Source organism: Notamacropus eugenii, chromosome 3 (genome assembly GCF_028372415.1).
Source record: "Notamacropus eugenii isolate mMacEug1 chromosome 3, mMacEug1.pri_v2, whole genome shotgun sequence".
In the NCBI taxonomy this organism is placed as follows: Eukaryota; Metazoa; Chordata; class Mammalia; order Diprotodontia; family Macropodidae; genus Notamacropus; species Notamacropus eugenii.
In genome coordinates this window covers 458,489,573-458,512,179 of record NC_092874.1, presented here as the reverse complement: position 1 = coordinate 458,512,179, position 22,607 = coordinate 458,489,573, and the positions used below count along the sequence as shown (strand labels likewise).

At 42.4% G+C, this 22,607-nt stretch overlaps 1 protein-coding gene across 23 annotated transcripts in view; it reads right to left on the bottom strand.

Moving 5' to 3' along the window:
- Positions 1-22,607, bottom strand: part of MAGI1 (membrane associated guanylate kinase, WW and PDZ domain containing 1) — a 703,366-nt gene that overhangs the window by 260,824 nt on the left and 419,935 nt on the right. Inside the window, exon 1 of one of the 23 annotated variants that reach the window (XM_072598755.1) lies at positions 8,384-8,523. The exons of the other annotated variants lie outside the window; for them this stretch is intronic. The gene's annotated coding sequence lies outside the window, so the exon portion shown is untranslated. Of the gene's footprint in view, positions 1-8,383; positions 8,524-22,607 lie in introns of those variants that run through there. 23 annotated transcript variants of the gene reach the window in all.

Below are 22,607 nucleotides of genomic sequence, written 5' to 3'. Positions count from 1 at the left end.
TTTCTAGAAGCAGTTTCTATGGAAACCCTAGAAAGGCAGGAGAGGAGGCCATATCTTATCTCAAAAAAAAAAAGTAATTTTTTTCTAGTATGACAGAGGTTAGCAGGGCAGCAGCACCAAAGAACTCTCACAAATACACGAAAAGCACAGGTTGTATACCTGTGAAAGTGGAGCTATTTGTATTAAATCACCCATCCCTCCTTGTATTACACCATCTACCTGTCCAGCAGGGCAGTGGGAAGCTCTAAGTATTGTAACAAGACAGAGAAACTGAGTTTGACCCCCCCAGCTTTTCCACTTAGTATCCATGTGATCTTTTACCTTTAGGGGCTGAAACTGAGCCTCAATTTTCCCATCTGCAAAATCAAAAGAACTGTATAATCCTTTCTAACTTGAACTAAATGATGATCGATGATACTCTCTGGGCTTTCCTCCATCTAATGAGAGGAATAAACCAAATGATTTTGGAGGTTCCTTCTAGCACGAACTTCAGAGATGTCTGACCTCTATAGTGACCCATTCATCAATTCAGATGAAGTAATCCCTATTTGTATACTACTGGACACTTGGGATAGACGCCAAGGCAACACAGAAATGGTCTTTACCCCCAAAGAGTTAAGATTCTAATGGGGAATATAATATACCAATGAAACATCTATAGATAAGCAAATATAAGGTAATTTGCAATGAGAGTGAAGGTACAATGGGGATGAAGAAAGAAGGTTTCATTGAGGTGATGACAACAAAGATGAAACCCTGAAAGAAAGTAATATTTCTAAGAGATGGAGTACCTTCCAGACATGGGGGATGGCCTACGTAGGAAATGTGGTGCCAAGCTTGGGAATACCTAGTCGACCAACGTGGCTGGAATTGTCGTGAAATAAGACTGCAAAAGGAGTCTAGGGCCAGACTGTGCTAACCATTTGAAAAACTAATTCACAATATTGTTTTAATTAGTTATGACAAGTGTTAAACTTCCCAGAATTACCCCCATTGTAGAAGGTGGTACCAGGAATGGGTCACATAAAAGCCAAAAGAATGCCACTCTAGATATAGAGCTTTAGTCACTTTGACTGTTGAATGCTAGAGATAAGGAGATGAGCAAAGGGAGGTGGGGTGGATGCTAGATAAGTGGAAAAAAAACAATTATTAAGTTCTTGCTATGTCCAAAGTACTGTTTCAAGCACGGGGGATACATATCCAAGTAAGTAAAATGTCCTCCTTCCCCCGCAAAAATCATATTCTAATGGGAGAAAGACAACAGCCCCTGGAAAAGGGCATGGGGGAGGATTCAAGACCTGGAGCAGTTTCAGAAAGGCCTGGTTCCAGACCTTCACGAGAAAAGATAAAAGCTCACCTATTAGAGCCCATGGTGGATGCAAGGGCAGAGTTCAAGGTTTTATGGGAAGGAGGTAGGAATGATAGAAGGAGGCGAATTGGCATGATTTGAAAGTAGTGGTCAAACTTTCCTGGGAATGTCAGCATCATACCCTAAACATGACTGTCTACTCGTAATGCCAGCTTGCTTGGACTACACTTTGTCACAGTTCAATCCCTGACCACTGGCTGCCTGTCCTAGTTATATCGTTGGTTAAGGAACTAAGCATACTATAAATATTCGGAACCAAATACCTGTTCCCTTCTCCATCCATTAATGTGGAATGCTATTTCCATAAAATTTTGATGGAAGGAGTAAAGAAGGGCAAGCAAGGGCCTCCATTTTAGAAGGGACATTAAGCTAGAGAAGGTCCATAGGAAGATAATTACAAAGGGGAGATTCAAGCTATAAAGACTGGATTAGGGAACAGGGGATATTTAGCTCAGAAAAGAAAAGGCTTAGAGAGTACCCGAGAGCTTGTTTAGTGTATCTAATGGGGACAATCTGTGACAGAGACTGCCCTACTTAGTCCCAGGAACAAGGTACAGAAGTTACAAAAACAAAAACCTCCACCTGAAGTGTATGAAAATTGCCCTCATAATTAGAGCTATTCAAAAGTGACATCAGCTGCTTGAGGGGGTAGAAGTTTCCCCCTCCCTGGGGGTCCTCAATCAGAAGCTGATGACTATTGGGCCCTTGTATAATTGAGGGATTCTAGTTCATCTCTGAGTTGGTCTAGACTCCACCAAATCTGATGGGTCTTTTCCCAGTCCTGATTCTTCTCAATCCATCTGCTTCATTTGATACTACTGACCACCCTTCTGTCCTAGATACTGGCTTTTTTCTGGGATTTTGTAACACTCACTCTTTGCTGGTTTGCTGCCTACCTGTCTGACAACGCCTTTGCTGGCTCATCATCCGTATCATGTTCCTCAATTACTGTCCAAGGTTCTAGCCTCAGCCTTCTAACTCTTCTTCCCTCCATACTTTCTCTTGATAATCTCATAACCCCCCCAAGGGTCTAACTGGCATCGCCAAACAGATGATCCCCAGATCTCTTTATCCAGCCTCAGCTTCTCCCCGGACCTTCAGTCTTGTATCACACCAAATGCCTGTTAGCACATAGAAAACTATACATTCCAGTCATCTTAAACTCAACATGTCTAAACTTGACCTCATCTTTCTTTCTCCTAAGTCTTCTCCTCTTCCAAACTTTCCTATTTCCATCAAAGACACCTTTCCAGTGTCTCACTGATATAATCCCAGTATTATTGCTGGACTGGTCATTTTCCCTAATCACACACATCCAATCAATTGCTAAATCTTGCTGTTTCTGCCTTTATAACATCTGTGATATATATCTCCACTCACAGGGTGAGCACCTTAGCTCAGACCTTCATCATCTCTCACCCACATTATTGCAACAGCCTTCTGATTAACCTTCTTGCTCCAAGTTTCTCCCCACTCCAGTCCAGGCGACCCCTGCTGCCAAAGCAAATTTTAAGCATGACTCCCCCACCCAGTCAACTCCCATGCTTGCTATGGCCTCCACAACAACATAAAACTCCCTTGTTCAGTTTTTAGTCTTCTGCCTTTCCAGTCTCATCCAACATCATTCTCCCTACTGTATTCTGTCATCCAGACAAACTGGCCTTCTCTCTCTTCCCCACTCATGACACTCAATCTCTCACCTCTATGTCTTTGTACTGGCTGTCCTCCATGCCTGGAGTGCCTGTCCTTTATCCTTCCACCTCCCAGAGTCCTTTTCAGTCTGAGATGCCGCTCAGGCACTATCTTCTACCTGAGGCCTTTCCTCCCAACTTTTAGTGCCCTCCTTTCCAAATTACCTGACATTTAACTAATGTGTGTGTATCTATATTTATTAGCTAAATATATTTACATTTTTGCAGCATACAATTTTATATGTACATGCTTCCCTCCCCCCCATTAGAACATAAGCTCATTGCAAGCAGCAGTCGATTCACTGGTTGTATTCATATCCCCTGAACAGTGACTGGCATGTAGTAGATGCTTAATAAATAATAACTGATTTAGAAAACATCAACAGATAAAATCTAGAGATGAGGATCCAGAGATTTTATAAACCAATAGTTTCAACCTTATGCCCAGAACTTTCTTCAAAAGCTAAACTGAAAAAAAAAAAAAAACAATTTACAAATGTGTAACAATTCAATTCACAAACTGTTTATTGAGCCTCAACTATATGAAAGATACTGTGAGCTGGTACTAGAAAGAGAAAGACAAAAATTCAAAACAATTACTGTTTTCCAGGAGATAATATACTCCTTTGGGGAAAGCAACATGTAAACAGATAAGTCAATACAAGATAATTTAAGGAGGGGGAGAACCAACAGTGACTATAGAGAAAAGGCTCCACCCACAGGAAGAAGCATCCAGCTTGAGCCTACAAGGCAGAGGGAGACAGTGAATGTTTAATAACCAGCTCTGCGGCAGAGGACAGGGGATGTCTAGTCATCTAGCCAGTAAGTGTCAAAAGTGGAACCTGAATCCAGAACATTTTGGTTTCAAGTTCATCTCTTTAACCTCTTTTCCAGATACTAGACAACTGTTTAAAATGAATGATGTTTTGTTTTTTAAGTCCAATATCTTTGATCACAGATCACTAACACAGAACTGAGAAAGTCCTCAATGATCACCAAGTCCAACCGTCTTACTTTACAGAGGGGAACAGTGAGACCCAGACACATGAAATGGCCTGCCCACAGATAAACCATTAGGATTCAAGCATTAGGTCCTTCTAACGTTATGTCCTGCATACAGCCTCTCAAGAAATTTTTCTTAAACAAAACAAAACTGAGGAGGCAGGGAGTCTAAATTTTTGTCCTCCTGCTACCTATTTGAAACTGAGAAGCTGGCGCAATGCAACTTTGAGATCAAATGGAAGAAAAAAAAGAGAAAGCCATACTTATGTACATATAAGAACAACAACAGCTCAGCTTGGAAGACCAGACCTGAGGATTACCACTCTGACTCAGGCATCAGCTGCATGCTGGACTCTCCTCAAGAGAAGACAGTAAGGGATTGAGTGTCACTTTTTCTAAATATGGAATCATATTTTGAATATGTTTACTGATGAGAATGGCATGTGGCTGTACTCAGATAAACGCACTGCCTTGGCATCATTCCCTGGGTGCTGGGGTCCAAAATGAATCATCAAGATATGATGATGGACAAGGATCAAGGAGTTGTCAATAAGAAATCAACCATAGACTAGCAAATGACGGTAAGGGTGCTGTCCCAGGTATATTGTAAATACTATATGGAGTTGAACTTCATCATGAACCATGTGTCTTCCGCGACCAGAAGAAAAAGAGGAAAGGGAAAGATGGAGGAAGAAATAGAAAAAGATGGAGGGAGAGGGAGAGACAGAGAGAATAAAGTTGCCCTATTTTCATTTAATCTGCAGAGCTGCTGAATTCATGGATCACCTTGTTGCCTTTTCATCAAGGGTCTTTTGTAAAATGCTAGAAAAGTTTTGCAACTTCCATAGAGTGTCAGTGGGATTAGGAGGTACATACATTTCAATATTTGTGGTCTGATTATCAACATGTGTTTTGTAAGCATGTTCATCATGCTGGGGCAATAACTATTACCAACTTGTTGGGACCATGAAAAACATAAGAGGAAGGTTTTTTGTTGTTGTTGGGTTTTTTTGGAGGGGAGGGTGGCTTGAATTCATCCATTCTTTCTACAGTTATTTCTGTGTTTTGAAAAGGAAACCCAACCCTGGGCTATGGGCACTTGCATCCCTACCCACAAACAAAATAAAACATCCCTAAATCCACGGATTCATATCTCATGGTGGTTGTTTTTTATCTGCATAAAATAAAAGAGCATAAGACGTAAGGCAAGAGAGGACTGAAAATATTATTTTTCATTAACACCATTTCAGCTAATTTCTGTATTGATTCCCTTAGCGGGCATGTTGATTACACGATCCCACCTACACATGCTCAAAGTGAAGGTAAGAGACTGTACCTATGGAATTCTTTAGTCCTTAAAAACCTCTGATCCAAAAGAATCTACTCTTCAAGTTAAAAGTTTTAGCTATGACCACCATTTGCGTATGCTTGCCCTAAGCATAGCAAAAAATGAATATCCTTGTTTTCAATTCACATGCACAATAACGTTAGAGCCTGACATCTGTAAGCAGCTAAGCAGCTGAATGTAATAGAATGCTCTAAAGGAGGTCTGAGGATACTGGGAACAAATGGATATTTCACAGGGCGGATTTTGCTTACCAAGCGTTATGCCAACGGGTGCTTTTTGTGAATGAAGTTTAGATGGGTTGCGGAAGTAAAACCTATTATCTGATAGCTGCTGGACAGGCAATGTTCAATAGGTAGATGGGCTTGGGTCCAGGGGTTGGGGGTGTGTCTGCCAAAGGAACCCACTGAAAATCCTATTCTTCAGGGTCCATCCAGAGGCTTTGAGGCTGTCAGTCTTCCTAGAGGGCACAATAATATCCTTGGCAAAAAGGAGACCCGCCACACCATCTGCCTCAGTTACAATCAGCAGGTATTCCTTTAATTTAAGAGGCATCCTAGCCAGATTTGAGAAGCAGGTTCAACATACTGAGGAATAAAAGTGTCCCCCTCTCAAACCCCCATTTAATCAGACTAGTTCAACTCACAAGCAGAGTCTCGGCCACAAAATAATCAAGAGCTGAAATTAATAGAGCCAAATGGCTAACTGGGTAGACCACGTTCAAGCATTTACTGAACAAATGAAAACTGCATCTACTGACTATAGCCTCAAAGTTCAAAAACGGGGGCTTTCACACTGGATCTCAAGCAAGACTCTCCTATGTTCTTGTCATCAACTCATTTCCCCATTTTCTATAGAAGAAAGGATAGAGAGGAAGCCTATGAGAAACAGAAAAAAACTACAGCTGTTTGCTTGGTGAAGAAAAAAAGAATAGTTTGGTGATGATTGTGAATCTACCGAGCATCGGAGATACTGAAATTTATTGTAAAGAAGTTGATTCTAGACCTGTTGGCTGGTTCCAGTTTAAGTCTAACCATGCAAACAATCTCCAGGCAGCAATCATTCAATGATATTAAGTATCAAAGTAACCACAATAAGCATCCCCTCCCCCCAGCTAAACAGCCAGATTTAAGAAAGCTCATAACCAAAGAATCTCTCTCTCATTGAAACATAAACATCTATCTTTCTCCACAGACAGGGATGTGTGAAATGGAAAGTAAGGGCATAAAACACTGTGTATCTATGCACTAACCAAAAAAAGCCCCCATCAGACTACCATCACTCCAAAGCCTTACCATTTGGGGTTGGTTTTGTAACACAAATAGCCAGCCACTTGTTTCAGAAGATGAAAAAATACACACGAAAGAAATACAGTTAGGGCATATTACCTATAGGAAATAATCCTCCATTGATAAAACAAAATCTTGAGACTGGGGGACCTTTAGCTAAGAGGACTGGTAAATTTAAGTTAGATGAATAAAGTTCACTAACCCCCAATAATTCAGTTTTCTTAAGGCCAGATGTGTAGTTTGCCACTGAAAGTGTTACCTCTCTCTTTTCTGTGTAAGAGAAGTGCATTCTAAACAAATGTAACTGTTCTCTCCATTCCTGGGTCAGTCTGACTTATGACACTTGAGGCAGAGGAGGTAGGGCTCATCAGTCCCACTGCCCCTTTAAGTAACGTTGCAAGTCTCCTGCCTTTGCCCATTCACTAACAGTCAGGCATTCAAAATAGACGTTCAGCCTACAAGCAACACAGCAAACTCGTGTGTCTGTCTCCTCCCCACCCCCCATCCATACATACATATGCACACACATGTACCTACCCCTATACCTCTTACCTAGATAAGAGAGACGGTGTGTGGCTGAGAACAAACTTCACAGCCTCAGCATTTACATTCAGGCTACAAATGGTAATTAGAACTTGAGTTTTTCCTCTCTCCTTTCCCAGGGAGCAGGAGAAGCTTTCCTAAGTGCAAAGGCATCCAGATCTAGCAGCCAGCAGTAGTGAATGAAGACAGAGCTGCTCTTCTCTCTCCCTGCCTTCCTTCCCCAGCTCAAGGCGGAACAATGTGAGGACATACATGGACAAACACCTGCTGTAGGCCATTAATATGCACGGCGATTGTTTTTTTCTTTTTTGCCCTGAACACTAAGAGGGCATTCTCCTCTCCCTCCTCCTCTAGGAGCTATCGGGAGCTCATTTCTCCAGCCCCTTCAGCACCACCCCGGGCAGCCTGCAGCCCCTCTGGATTACCCCCCCCCCCGCCCCTTTCAGACATGACCCCCTTTCCAACCACTCACCCCCCACCCAAGCCCAAGCTGACGACCACACTTTGGAATGTACTTCATTAAAATGTAGCTGCTGCCCAATTCCAACCTGCAATGCGGAGGAGGAAGAGGAGGAGGAGGAGGGAGGAGGAAGGGGGAAAGGAGAGGAGGAGGAGGGAGGAGGAAGGAAAGGGGCAGGAGGAAGGAGGAGGTTGGAAAGAGGAGGGGGAGGGGGAAAGGAGGAGGAGGAAGAGGAGGGAGGAAGGAGGAGGCAGAGGGGATACAAAGCGCGGGCCACGCTTCCTCCCCAATTTCTTCCCCAAGCCCCATTGTTACAGGGCGGGCATCTGCTCCCGCTCCCAGCCCAGTCTGGCCGCTGACCCTGCCTTTCAGTGCGCGCCCGCGGGCCTCCCGGAAAGGCCGGCGGCACTAGCCATCTGCCCTCGCCGGAGCCTTGCCTCCCTCCCTGGGCATGTACGCACACTCCCATACCCGCGCGTGCACACACTGGCAGGCACACACAGCACACGCACCACCTCCCGACCTCCTGGGCAGCAGCCGCCAGGCACGCCGGCCGGTCAGTGCCAGGCTGGGCACGGCGGCCGAGCCCCTCGGACTGGCCACTCCGATCTCCATTGCCCAGGCTCGCGCCTGTCGGAGGAGAATGGAGCGGGGCTGGGGGGCCATGCAGTAGCTCTCACTTACCTGAGATCTTGGAAATTGCAGACCCCCAAACCGGGCTGAATCCTTCCTTTGTGAGCTCTCGCCTTCCAGTCGTGGGCTGGAAGGCTCCCGGACACTGCAGCAGACGGGGGGCCACAAACGCAGGGCGCCTAAAGTAGGTGGGGGGGGAGGACGGGGCTGCCTGACATCAGGGGTTTCGGCCACATGACAGAAGCAAAAAGGGGGTTTGCGAGCGAAGCTGGCGGTAGCAGCTGACAGCACAAGCGGGGAAATGCAGAAGCCTGCGCCTTTTATATTACTGGCGACATTTCTAACACATGACAACAATTTCCATCTGTATTTAAGCTGGGAGTGTGAAAAAAAAAGGCATTACATCACAGCCCCTCTCTTCCTAGAGGCTGCTGCCTATGTAGGCCAGGGGGATTAAAAGTCACCTGGGGAGGGAGGAATCGGAGCTAGCGAGGCTCTGACTTTTCCCCCCTAGGTTTAATTTCGTTATCACACTCGGGCTCAGATGGCGAGGCTATCGCCCAGGAAGGGCAGAAAAATGGTACTGCCCTATTTGCAAAGCGCTGGGAGGAGGGGAAAAAGGAGAAAGAAACAACCCTCTCTCGGTAGAAAATGCAGCCCTCCGGTTCCTAATAGGCATGGCAGGACACGAGAGGCTGGACATAGTTTTCCTTTGGGTAGCAGGTGTCCAAGGGTTTCAAGTCCCCCTAAATCAACTTACTTCTGCTACCTTGTCCTCAAAGCGGGAGTAAATTTCAAAGATAAAAATTAGAACCATTTAAAAATTTTTTTTTTTAAAAAAAAGAAGAGTGAAGGAGTATGGATTTAGAGAATCCAGGAGCAAAAAATCGCCTACCACAGAAGAGAGAGCAATGTTCTTTCTTCTCTCTCTGTCTCTCTCTGTCTCTCTGTCTCTCTGTCTCTCTCTCTGTCTCTCTGTCTCTGTCTCTGTCTCTGTCTCTCTCTCTCTCTCTCTCTCTCTCTCTCTCTCTCTCTCTCTCTGTCTCTCTCTCTCTCTCTCTCCTTCATCCCTCTGGTCTGTCCGTCTGTCAGTCTGTCTCACTCCAAAGACGGCTAAGGATGCTCTTTAAAGAACCTCTCAGCCATCACTGACATTTTCACTTTACAATGCTATCTCCCTGCATTTCTTGTTGAAATAAATTGTAGGGGACTTTTCAGTTTAGGGGGAGGGGAGAAAGCACCTCCAGGCTTTAGAAGATCGAGTTTTTTAGATGATTTTGAGTTACATTTATGAACTGCTGCTCTTTGAGTACAACATTCCCAATGGCTCTTCAAAGAGGGTGTAAGGGAGTTGGCTAGTGATTCTGTTTACATCTATATTCCAAAGAGGGAGGGCTTGGGTGGTCATTGGGCTCCCCTTCATTAAAGAATGGTCTTCAAGGAAAGGCTGGCTGATAGCTTGCCAGGCATGGTGTAAAAGGGATTCTGGTTTGGCTTGGTGAACTTCTGAAGCACCGCCCCCCCCCCCCCCCAACTCTGAGGCTCTGTCTTGTCCATCCCAAGACAAAAAAAAAAAAAAAAGATTTAGATGGCAAAAGTCAGAGCAGGGAAAAGCCGATGCTGCCTACTAGGAGCTAGCAAAAAGCCAGAGAAAAGAGAGAAAACCATAAGCAATTTGAAAGATTTGGCAGTTGCTGGAGAGGGTGGAGAAAATAACACATGCTAAGTGGAGAGGGGAACAGCTACATGGAACAAAATAATGAAAAAGGGCAGTTCAAAAGCAATTCTCGAAGATGGGAGAGGGTGGAAAAAGGTGGCAAGGAGTTAGGGGGTCATTATGGATAACGTGACCATTCAGACACCAAAATGAATCCCATGTATGGATTGTGTGACCCAGGACAAGTCAACTTAAAATGCTCTCGGCTCATTTCCTCATCTGTAAAATGGGGATAATAACGGCCCCCTCTTCATAGTGTTGTAAAGACCAAATGAGATAATGTATAAAGAATTCTGCAAATTTCAAATGTCTCATCGCATATCTCTTTAACAAGTGAGCTCACATGTGTGCTTGCATACACATACAGGCATGTGCAGACATGCACACACACACATGCACGCATGCACACACACAGAATGTCCCAAAAGTCTCATCGCTAAAAACTATACTACGACTTCTGGGACATGCTGTTTATATATTCTATGTATATACATGCAGACTCTTTAAATCCAGTGCTTTATATCCACTATAGGGAAGCAGCTAGCTGGAATGTTTATATTTACAAAAAAAAAATGGCAAATAATTAGAATTAATCGATCTCTCTCCAACAATCCCTACAAAGGGAAAGGGAAAGACCATGAGGTCCACCACCTGAAATATAGAGGACCAAGTTTAAATGCAGCTGAGATGAGAAAAACACCTACCCTGACCCTGAACTGTACTTGAACACTTGTATAAAGCAATAGTATGATCCTGTGGATGAATAAGACAACATACACTAGCCTTTTGAGATGGGTCCACTGTTTCAAAGTTGACCTTCTAGCCATTCTGGCTTTACGTCTACTTTGAAGGTGAAAAGGTCATCAGAGTTGAATGTCAATGTGAGCCTGGGTTTTAGGTTGGGGAAGGGGAATGGACATAATATATCTGAGTATTGACATTGTTCCCCCATCCTACAGTTGCATCAGGAAACTGTAGAGCAAAGAGAAACATATCATATGGACCAGGACCTTCAGAAATCTTTAGCCTTAACCTAATACTGACAAATAGAATTTGTATTTTATTAGTTTTTCCATGAGAAAGCAATTGTAGGGGGCAAATTCAATTGCTCTTTCCAGAGGAGGTTACGTGGAGACAGTACCAAAGGGAAAAAATACAAAAACCTCTTTCTTTGTAAAAGAAAGGAGGGAATTTTGTTTGGGGTACTCAAGCATAGAGTTAGCTTTCCAGGCTTCCACAGAAAGAAAGAAACACCTTTCGTATGGACTGAAAAAATTCATAGGCATTACAACATATTTTTAAGCTGTGCTTTGAAGGCTGTGATTTTCTCACTCCAGGGAAAGCATGAAGAGAGATCCAGTGAAAAGTTGATCCTTGAGTCTATACCAACAGCTCACACGCCTGACTGTCAGAAGCAATCTCTTGGGGCTTGTGTCGTCGGAAACGTAGAGTGTTAAGGCACTTATTTTGCCTGGCATGGGTTTCCTTTCCTGGAAAAATATAAATCTACCTCTTTTCTTTCTTCTTTTTGGTTTGCAGAGAGGTTTGAGTTTGGGCACTGGGGCCTTTTTGGGCAAGGTGACTTACATTTACAAAGTAAATGCAGGTTTTTATTTGTCTCCTCCACAAGAGACTGGGTCAAGCATTAATAACGAGAATAATTAGGGAAAAAGTAACTCTAAAAAACAAAATTTACTCTTCTATACTTTATATTTGCCTATCTATATAGCTGTCATTTTCCCCAATAAAATGTTAGTTTCTTTTCTCAATATTTATTTTTAGTTTTCAATATCCATTTTTATTGGATTTCAAGAACTAAATTTTTTATCTACCTTCCCCAAGATAGCATCAGATATAGACTGTGCATGTACAATCATATTAAGCATATTTCCAAGAATGTCAGCTTCTTGGGGACAGGCACTGTTTTATTTCATATTTGTCTCCCCAGAGCTAAGCCTAGTATCTAGTCTATGGTAGGTACTTCATAAATTATGAATGAACACGACTCAATGAGATGTATCATAGCATGACAGAGAGAGAGAAGAAAGGGATCTTGGAGGGAACTTAATCCAATCCTCTTATTTTACAGATCAAAACACAGAGGTAAAATGACTTGCCCAAGACCACAAAGCTAATGAATGGTAGACTGAGCATTAGAACTCGGGTCCACTGATGGAAAATATTTTTTCTCTGCCACGCTGGAATGAAATTATTACAGGCTGGGTAACTGAAAGCCTTATGAAAGGAGGCAGTCAGCCTAACCTCAGAGGACAAGATGGGAAAGGTTGAGGTAGTCCAGGGTGACAATCAGCTGCTAAGAGAATAGCTACTACATTCCAAGTTCCGGTGGTACCCAACTAAAGAAACAGGGAGCAAGAAAAGGGGTCATGATATATGCTTCTAAATGAGGACCTCTCTCTTCTGTGATTGAACAAAAATAGTTAGATTTTCAGCCAGGAGTGTAGCATGTTGTGCTACAACCTGTGTGCAGGTTTATTTGTCTTCCCATTTGTCCTTATTGAAAACATCTTCCTGGTGGAAGGGAGGGAGGCTTGCTTGGGCTTTGGAGAAAGCTAACAGAGAGAAGGCATCTTTCCTCATTATCACAGTGCCCAGGTCAGTGTATGGAAAAAGGGAGAAAGAAGAGAGGAGATACATAGACAGGTAATTGGGACTGCGAGCAAGGGCTGAGAGAATGACACAGTCCTTTCTTCCCTTCTGGCATTACAAGGTCATAAATGAAGAAATGCCCCTGGGGACTTCTAGAATGTTACCCAAATAGTTGGAACATTAATATGTGTTGAAGACATGATGCCTCTTTAGAGCATGGTTTTAGAGAAATAATAGATTTAGAGGTAGAAGGAATACCAGAAACCACCTCATCCAGGTCCTTCATGTCATATGCCAGAAAATGGAGGCCAGTGGAGTTAAATGACCTGCCCAAGGTCACACATGTAGTCCATGTTAGAGCTAGGATTTGATCATGGATCTATGACTTCAAATCCAATGCTTTTAACCCCAAACCATCTTTCCAAAGCACATTATACTCTTGGAAACATAAAAAGAAAGGTGGAAATAACTTAGAATTATAAGAAAAAGTGAAAATAGTATCAAATGATACCCAGGTATATGTTAGGAAGGCACTCGGTACAGCAGAAAAAGGACAGGCTGTGGAGTTAGGGTACTACTTCTGATACTCTGTCCTTGGGTTGATTACTTAACCTCTCCAGATTCAGTTTTTCCATCTGTAAAATGAGGGGTTTGGATGAGATGATCTCTGAGGTCCCCACCACCTCTAAATCTGTGATTTCTCTTTAAGGAAAAGAAAGTTCTATATAGGTACCATGCATTCCACAAATATTTCCTAACTATCAACTGTGCAGGTAACATTTTAAACGTCTCAGGGGGTTGGGAATAAGGGTGGGGATCTAAAGAAATAGCACACATCTTGAAGTTGAAGTGTTTGGTAGTACTGTCTATGGCTGTTACTACTATTAATAATAATTATATAAGGTTTACCAAACACTTTATAATTATCTCATTTTATTTCATTTGATTCTCTCAACAGCCTGAGGGGTAGATGTAATTATTATCCCTATTTTACAGTTGAGGAAATTGAGTCAAGCAGAGGTTAAGTGACTTGCCCAGATACTAAGTATCTGAGTCTAGGTTGTAATTCTGGTCTTCCAGGGTCAAAGCCCAGGACCCTGTAGCTGCCTAGATAATGGATAAAGAACTGGCCATGGGATCCAGTTTGGCATGTTATCCACATTGACTATGAGACCCTGGGCAAATCACCTGATGCCCTAGGCAGCCTCTAAGAAAATGCATTGCAGAGAAGGCACCAAATCTGCACTCCTGGAGAGAATCCCCTTACACGTATTTCTTTACTTCAATTAAATCACAAGTTTGGACCAAAAGAAAATGCTAGAGAGAGAAAAGTAAGCAAGGCAGTATCATGTAATGGATAGAAAGCTGTCCTAGAAGTCAGGAAGATGTGCTTCTGGCTTTGTGACTCTGGACCAGTCACTTATTCCCTTAATAAGACTGAAAGTTGCTAAGCAGTTGGAAACCTGCAGTGATAAAGGGAGTTTTCCTGCAAAGGGTCTTTATACCACAGGTCCAGATATATCCTTTTCATTCCCAGTGATAGAAATAATATCAAAATATAGCCTAGAATATCATATTATCATTCTTCACAAGTCCATCTGGCTGGTCCTGAGGTTATCCAAAGGTACACTGGTCCTGGTTAGCACAAGGGAACTTTGCATGATGTACCAGCTAATGAGCCTGTGTATGTGGCTATACAAGTCTACTGATAAATAGAACTCAACAGGAATTTAAAATACCATGGCGGGAGTAGATGAGAGTGGAAAAGAGAAGCCAGGTTATCACCAGACCTCCTAGCCCCTTCAAATCAGGAGTCTGTCGACTTGGAGATATGTGTGTGTATGTGTGTGTATGTATGTATATGTTCATATACACATATATAAATAAATCATATGCATGTGTATGTGTGTATGTGCATGTATATCTAGGTGTATAATATATGTATAGACGTGTGCATGCATGTGTATGTGTATATATATATATGTACAGGTGTATCTGTGTATGCATATGTGCATGTATATGTGTGTATGCATGCATGCATGCATACATACATATATATATTTGAGCTATATTTCAATATAATTGGTTTCCTGTATATTTTGTTTAATGCAATTAAAACATCATTGTGGAAAAGGGTCCACGGGTTTCACCTGACTGCCAAAAGTTTTCCAAGACACAAAAAAAGTTAAGAATCCCTGCAGAAATCCTTCATTATTGCCCGGGTAAGGGCCATGAAAAGTATAAGGGAAAAATTCGGAACCTGTGATTTCATTGGCAGAGGAAACTGATGGTGGAGGGATCTCCTTCTACCCCAGCAGCCTGGCACTTTCTCTGCAAGTTAGGGTCTTAGAGCAGGGATTCTCAAACTTTTGGTCTCAGGACCCCTTTGCACACTTAAAGTTGTTGAGGATGCCCCAAAGAGCTTTGGTTTATATGGCTTTATCTGCTAGAAACTGAAACCCCTTAGTATTTGTGATGAAAATAGTTTTGACCTTGCAATCAAATGAGATCATTATCTGTGGTGCTTGGCATAATGCCTGGCATACAGTAGGCACTTAATAAATGCTTGTTCCCTTTCCCTTTCGAATCCCCCACCATGCTTTGAGAACACCAGGGTCTTAGAGACTGGCCTGGGGCAATGAGAGGAAGTGGTTTACTTGTCCAGGGTCAGGCAGCCAGCAGGCACCAAGGACTTGAACCCAGTCCTGGTTCTGAGGCAACCCTCTATCCACTGAACCCAACTGACTGAATTGATCGTTCCTGGCTATTTGCTTAAAGCAGAGAACTCTATATTCCCTCCTTATGTCAAAGAAAAAATATAAACCACTTCAAGGCACCCAGAAAAGGATGGTCCCGATGGTTACCTTGGATTTCTACCATGACATAACATTGTTAGATGCCTTTCAGCAGCCAGACTTGAATTTAAAATGCCACTGGAGCATGAGCTAGTGTCCCAAACAGCAACTCTGACAGACCTCCCTGGTTTTCATCAGAGCATTTGGGAATACATTCCCTTACCATGTGGATATAGCAACGTGGGGAGCAAGTGGAATTCCCATGCCTGTGAATTCAAAGAGAAGTGGAAATAAAACACAGATGGTGCGTGTCCAGGGAAAGGGCACCGCTTCAACAGTTCTACGTTCCCCCAGATGATGGATAAAGACCACCTTCCCCATGAAAGAAGATCCCAGTGAAGCCATCAATTGTTGAGAAAAACATCCAGAAATCCAGGCAGTCCCATCACTCAGTCAAGGTTCCAGCCAAGCAGCAACTTGAGATAAATGTAATCAAAAGAGAATCTCTATGCAGACGGTCTAGCAAAGATCAGAGTGCCCCTGTCTTCAGCATTTCATTGCATGAGTGTCCTTATAAAGAATAAGCCCACCTCATGCAGTCCCCCAACAAGAGCACATTTTACGCCATCTTACCTTTTTCTCCCAAACACACACCTTAGATTTACTTTCAGGCTCTGACACCTGCTGGCTGCAGAGCATACATTAACCCTCCTTGCCAGACGCAATTCAAAAGGCTTAACCTAAGAAATTTCACTGCATTCCCATTCCACTCTAGAAATCCAGCAGAATGAGCCTGTCGTAATGAATAAGTACAGGAGGACTAGAAACATTAGTGTGACAAAGACCAGAAAGTGTGACTGGAAACTCAATGTCTTTGTGTTTCCATGTATCAGGGCAGCTCAAAGATACTAAAAAGCACCCGCTGGGGTTTGTAGGGTGTGACAGAGTCTTGTTTAGAAAACTACCAAGAGCTAAGAAACGCTGCCCATCTATATAGATTCAGGGTTAAAGATGGTGAGATGGAAGACCTTGTTGGTTTGGCTACAGGAAATCCAAGTCCATTACCAGGTCAGGCTACTCACCCCCTACAGGCCCATCACCTTCTTTCTGAGGATGTTGATGGACGGTGAGCAGATCAGATTAATGTTGGAAGGAGAATAATGGGTACCGCAATATTCTATTTACCATTTCAATACTACCACCAGTGGCCCTTTGTGTTGGGAAATTATAACGGTCTCTGTTGTACAGTTAGTTAAGGAGTCGACTATCTTATCTCTGTAGCAATTGATCTACCAAACAGTGGACATCTTGGTAGTAGAATTTTGAAAAGCCAAGACCATAAAATAGAGCAACAAAAACTATCTTTACTTACAACCCAAAAGCAAAATAATGATGCCTTTACATATAACAATATATATAGTTACCTTAGAAGGACTCTTTTCCTCTTCCATCGCATGATGCAATTTTGCTACTAACTGGTGGTTATTTGGACTGATAAATAGCCAGCACTTTCACTCAATACCAGCCAGTCAATAGAAACCTGGAGCTGAACATAGTTGCTTTTTTAAAAACTACACACTGGAAACACAAATTGTGATCAAACTTATTGAGTTCATACATGTGCTAAGGCAACTACCTAAGCAACTTCTGTTTCTTCTGTGTTATCTAAGAAGAATGGATCGATCAATTGATCAATTAACATGTATTTAGTAGGGACTAAGTTTTCAGAAGAAAAGACAAAAGTTAAACAGTCCCTACATTCAAGAAGATTATATTTTATTGTAGGAGACAACACGTACACAATATACATTCAAAGTAAATCCAAGATAGTAATTGGATGAAGAAGATGGACAGACAAGTAGCTACGGTGATTATATAACTAGCCACCAAAACTGGGTGACTGAGAAACTCTGAAATACTGCCTTCCACTTAGAGGCAGTGAAAAGTGAGCTAGACTTGTTACCTGGGTTCAAATCCTGAGTCTACAATTTATTAGCTACATGACCTATGGGCTAAGTCACCAAAGACTTCTCTGTTTCCTCACGTCTATCACCCAATGGGCACCTATGGCCTCTTCCACCTATTTTTTTTCTCTTTCCCTCCTTGACACCACTACTGACTTAATTATATCCCTCTTTCCTCCAATCCCACTCTCCATTTTACCCCTTGTTCTGGTGTAGGTTGGTCCATGGTGGATCTAAAGAAGGAGGACCAGGAGGTTTTCAGCAGAATCAAAGAACTGCCAGATGACTTAACATTAGTTCTCATTTTCCAGACACATTATCCCTTCAAAGAGCAATTTACTATATGCCTCTGCTTGAATAAATCACTTTCAAATAATCTTCCAAATTCCCAGTGAAACAGATGCATTTCCTTTTTGGTCACTAAGGAAGTAGAGGCTGGTCTACCACAAAGCTGCCTAGAAGGAAAACATGGAATGAATGTCCTCTTCAACATATCTATCGATTACAACCCCCCCCCCCAAAAGATCTCCCACTGTAGAAATCAAAACTCAACAAACTTCTATTGATTCCCCCAAACAGGCAAAGAATTGGTATTACTTAAGAACTCTTATTTAGAACTGAGCTAGCAGCATCTCCACCAAAGGAGATAAAACATTTTTCACTAGAGCAAACTAGCAACAACCACAAAAATAAAGACTTTAACTTGGGGAGACAGAGGCCATTTGGTACACTGGAGTGGGTGCTGGGCTCAGAATCAGTAAAAGCTGGGTTCAGATCCTGCTCCAACACATGATGGCTTTGTGACCTTGGGCAGGTCACTCACCCTCTATGTATGCTAAGAACATAGGGGTTGGCTGCTATTTCAAATCAAATCCAAGCAGTTCAAAAAGGTTTTTTGAGGGTCTTTTATGTGCCATCATTCTCCTTTCTGACTCATGAACCACTAAGAAAGGGACAAAGAGAAAAAGGGGGTGAAGCTGGAGATTCAGCAATTCCAAGGGGTAAGTGCATCACAAGAAGAGCCTAGGAAAAGCTGGGCCCTCAATCCCTTCAGCCAAAGGGAGCCAAAGAGCTCCCTGTGAATGAAAGGAAAAATCTTTCTTAAGCCCAGATACATGCCAAACATTTCCCTGAGGATACAAACCAAAATTCCCTGCCTTTGAGGCCGTACCCTTCTAATGGGGGAAACAGTCTCCATAAGGGTGTGGGGGTCAGGGAAGAGCACTTTGGTCCTGAAACTTGCAGGAATGGTGAGCTCGGCCATACTGCAGTTGGTTGACACAACCCATCCAAGAACAACTGGCAGAGTTGATTTGAAGTGAGCAAAGAGACTTTGGATATGATACTCAGAACAGAGAGTGGCGTATCCTGACTCAGACACCTTCTGCGTGCGTGCGTGTGTGTGTGTGTGTGTGTGTGTGATGCTAAGTCACTTGGTTTCTCTCTCCCCCTCTGTGCCTTCCTATCTAAAATATTAGCTCTTTGTATTACCAGCACCTAGCTCAAGGTTGGACATACAAATTAGGGTGGATGAACTAAATCTCCATATAGAAATGTGCCTGGTAAGCAGGATGCATTGGATTAGATGGGTGTTAGAAACAGATGGTGCTCATACAGTGGGATACCCATAAAGTGATTCTCAGGCCGTGGGGCACGGGTAGTCTGGGACCACTGTCTCCTCATGGACTTATCCCTTCATGCCTTCAGGCAAACAAGGACTTTGACAGTTGAGTTTTGTTCCCCACTTGAATGAATCCTTTCAGGAAAAGCTTCCCTGCAGCGTAGGAAATAAATACTAGCTCCCACAGCGGGGACCCTACCCCTGGTGTCATCCCCTTTGGGTTGGTTGTAATTGTTGGGAAGTTTCTGTACATATCAATTCTAAATCTCTCTCGAGGCAATATCTACCTCTCCCTCCTGGTTCTGCTTTCTGCAGCTGAGCAGAACATACACACACACACACACACACACACACACACACACACACACACACACACACACACACACACACACACCCCATCTTCAACTTCCAGTATCTTCTTCTCCAGGCTAAATATATTATTGATTTTTTTAAAAGCATATAACCTCCTTGCATAGGAGAAGAAAATGTGAATGAATAAAGAGCTTACATATGGATACAATGAGTGCTTACACATGGATGACCATATAATTATTGAAATATAAAGTAATCTTGACATCACCTGCCCAAATTACCAGTAAGATCTTAATTTAGCACTTCAAAAATGTAATTAAATGAAAAACCTTTTGAATTAAAAATGGTAGGCAAAGTTCTTACCATAAGGTAGGTGAAGGACTCACTGTTCTTAATAACCAGTGTTAAAAAAAGTTTTTGCTTTTGAACAAACTCATTTTTCAAACCTATAATCCAGTCTTGGCAGGCAGGTAGGTCACATCTGTCCAGCTTCAGACAGGGCAATCTGATTGCCAACACACAGATATTCGCTCTTGGACCATAAAGTTCATATGTAAAATATATGAATGTCCTTGGCAATTTATTCATACTTACCTTATTCCGTATAAGAGAAGTTCCTGCAATCATATTACACTGTATTCTCCTAATTTATGTGATTGTTGAGAGGAGAGAATACTGCAAAACTTCCCTTTACAATAATTAATAGGTGATAAGGATACTATGAAAAGTTTCACATTCCTTCATAAATTGCTGTGGAAACTGCTCTATAATTTGCAACAAATCTTGATGGAAAATGTCAGCTAAAATTATAAAGCAATTAAATAAATTAAGTTGGCTGCCAAATGGAGATGTTAGTATCCAGCACTCATCCAAAGAGCAAACTGTACTATGCGAAGCGTTATCTTACAGAATTTATAGAAAATTTTAAAGCAAATTTGCCTCCAGAGTCAAAAGCAAACATAAGCAAGAAATTTCCAAAAAGGCAACAGGAGGTAGTAGGAGGCAGCTGGATGACTCAGGGGATAGAGAGAGTGCTGGACCTAGAGGCAGGAAGACCTGAGTTCAAATCCAGTGACAGACACTTACTAGCTGGGCAAGTCAGTTAAGCTTTGCCTGCCTTAGTTTCCTCAATGTGAAATGGAGATAATAGTATCTTCCTCCCAGGGTTGTGAGGAGAAAATGAGGTTATTTGTATAATGCCTTACAAACATTCTCGTGCTATATAAATGCTAGATATCATTGTTAATGATTAAAATTAAGATGAACTGAGCTGAACCTTGAAGAAAGAAGAAGAGTTCAGCTAATTTTCTTTAAACATGATTTTGAATAGTTTCCACGGTGAACAAATACAATCGGCTTTCCTACTGATCGTATTTTCCTTTTCTCTTGACATTCTCAGTTGTTTAGTATTAGTAAGCTCTCCCAATGGTAACTTCAAAAAGGGTGAGTCTCACACCACTGAGTCCAACTTGGGAGGGCATTGGGCTCCTCTACATTCTCCCCTGCCCAGACACAGACAGACACACACACATACATACATATACACACACGCGCACACACAATGAGTTCAACAATCTATCAGCAAGTTAATAACACTGGATTAAAAAAAGAAGAGACAGAAAATTGTGGAGTTGGCTGGTGTTGGAACTGTGTAAAGAATATACCATACCAAGCATATCTATTATTGGCTAAATCACCGATTATTAATCTCTGCCCCAATGTTCTTGCACGGCATCTAGCACATTGTCAGGATTTGGCAAATGTGGGCTGATTATTGGGTTGCTTGAGTTTTTTATTTTTTTTTTTTATGGATTTTTTTCCAACAACAAAAATTCACATAGAAAGAGCATCAGATGCCCATGTCAGTTCAAAGAGAAGCCAGAAAGCAAAGGCAGCTTTCAGGAAAGCAATGGGAAAGCACATAGGAAAGCAAAAGCGTGTCCAACACCAGGGCAATTTCCATGGGGATCCAGTTGAAAGAAAGCCAAAAAGATCAATGGGAGGACTTGCAGAGAGACAGGGCTTGGTCTCCAACTAGCTTGAGTGTCTTGGGGAAATCGGTTCACCTTTGTGAAATTCCCCAGGGGAGTGGGGAACAAGTGATTATTAAGCTGAGACCTGGGGAAGACCTTAGCTTAAAAAGGCCAAGGTCTCCCCCTGCATCTCCAGTCCTCCTGCCTTATGTCTTACCACTGGACTCTGATGACTCTGGAGGAGAGAATGAGGCTGGTGACTTTGCACAGCCCTGCCTCACTTAAATCCAATTTACTTGCAAGTCAAGGTATCACCCTCCTTGTGTCATCCTTCCTCTTCAAGAACAAAGGAAAAGCAACAGCAGCTGCAGTGGGTTTGTGATTTCCTTCTCCAGCTCATTTTACAGATGAGGAATTGTTTTGCCTAGGGTCACACAGTCAGTAAGTGTCTGATGCCAGATTTGAACTCATGAAGATGAGTCTTCTTGACACCAAGCCTGAAAATATACGCTGCACCACCTAGCGGCCCTACTGTGATAAGTGCTTTACAAATATTACCTCATTTGGTCCTGGAAGCTAGGTGTTATTATTAATATTATTATCCCCATTTTATAGTTTGGGAAACTGAGGCAGACAGAGGTTAAGTGACTTGTCAAGAGTCATCCAGATAAGAAGTGTCTAAGGTAGAATTTTAGCTTATGTATTCCTGACTCCCTGTGCAGCTAGGTGGCATTGTGGATAGAACTCTGTGCCATCTAGTTGCCTAATGCTGTTATGAAGTGGGGCAAATAGTGATAAACTTTCTTCCAGCTCTAAAATGTCAAGAATTTTCATTCTAGTCTAAATTTATTTTCATCAATCCTTGTCCAAGTAACTCTATCAAGAGAAGAGGAAGATAAAAAAACCAAGTCTTTTCTATACTCATTAATCTGGCAGCCCTCTTCATCCATACTCTCCCTCCCCTTCCACTACCACTCTTTTCTTAATTAGTCTGGTGATTTCATCAGGATAGTGAACTCCCCTAAAGCAGGATACTCCCTCTATATATGTATATCAGGACCTACTCTGCCATTAGTAGTCTTATAGAGTTGTCCAGGAACACTGAGAATTTAAGGGACTTATCCAAGGTCACACAGTCAATAAGTATTGGAGGTGGACATTAAATCCAGGCCCTGAAGAATCTGAGGACTACTGGATTCCCTAGGCAGGAATCTAGGCTAGAGTTATACACTTCTCCCATACTATTTATACATTAAATCCCATTGGGCTACCTCATCAGGGAC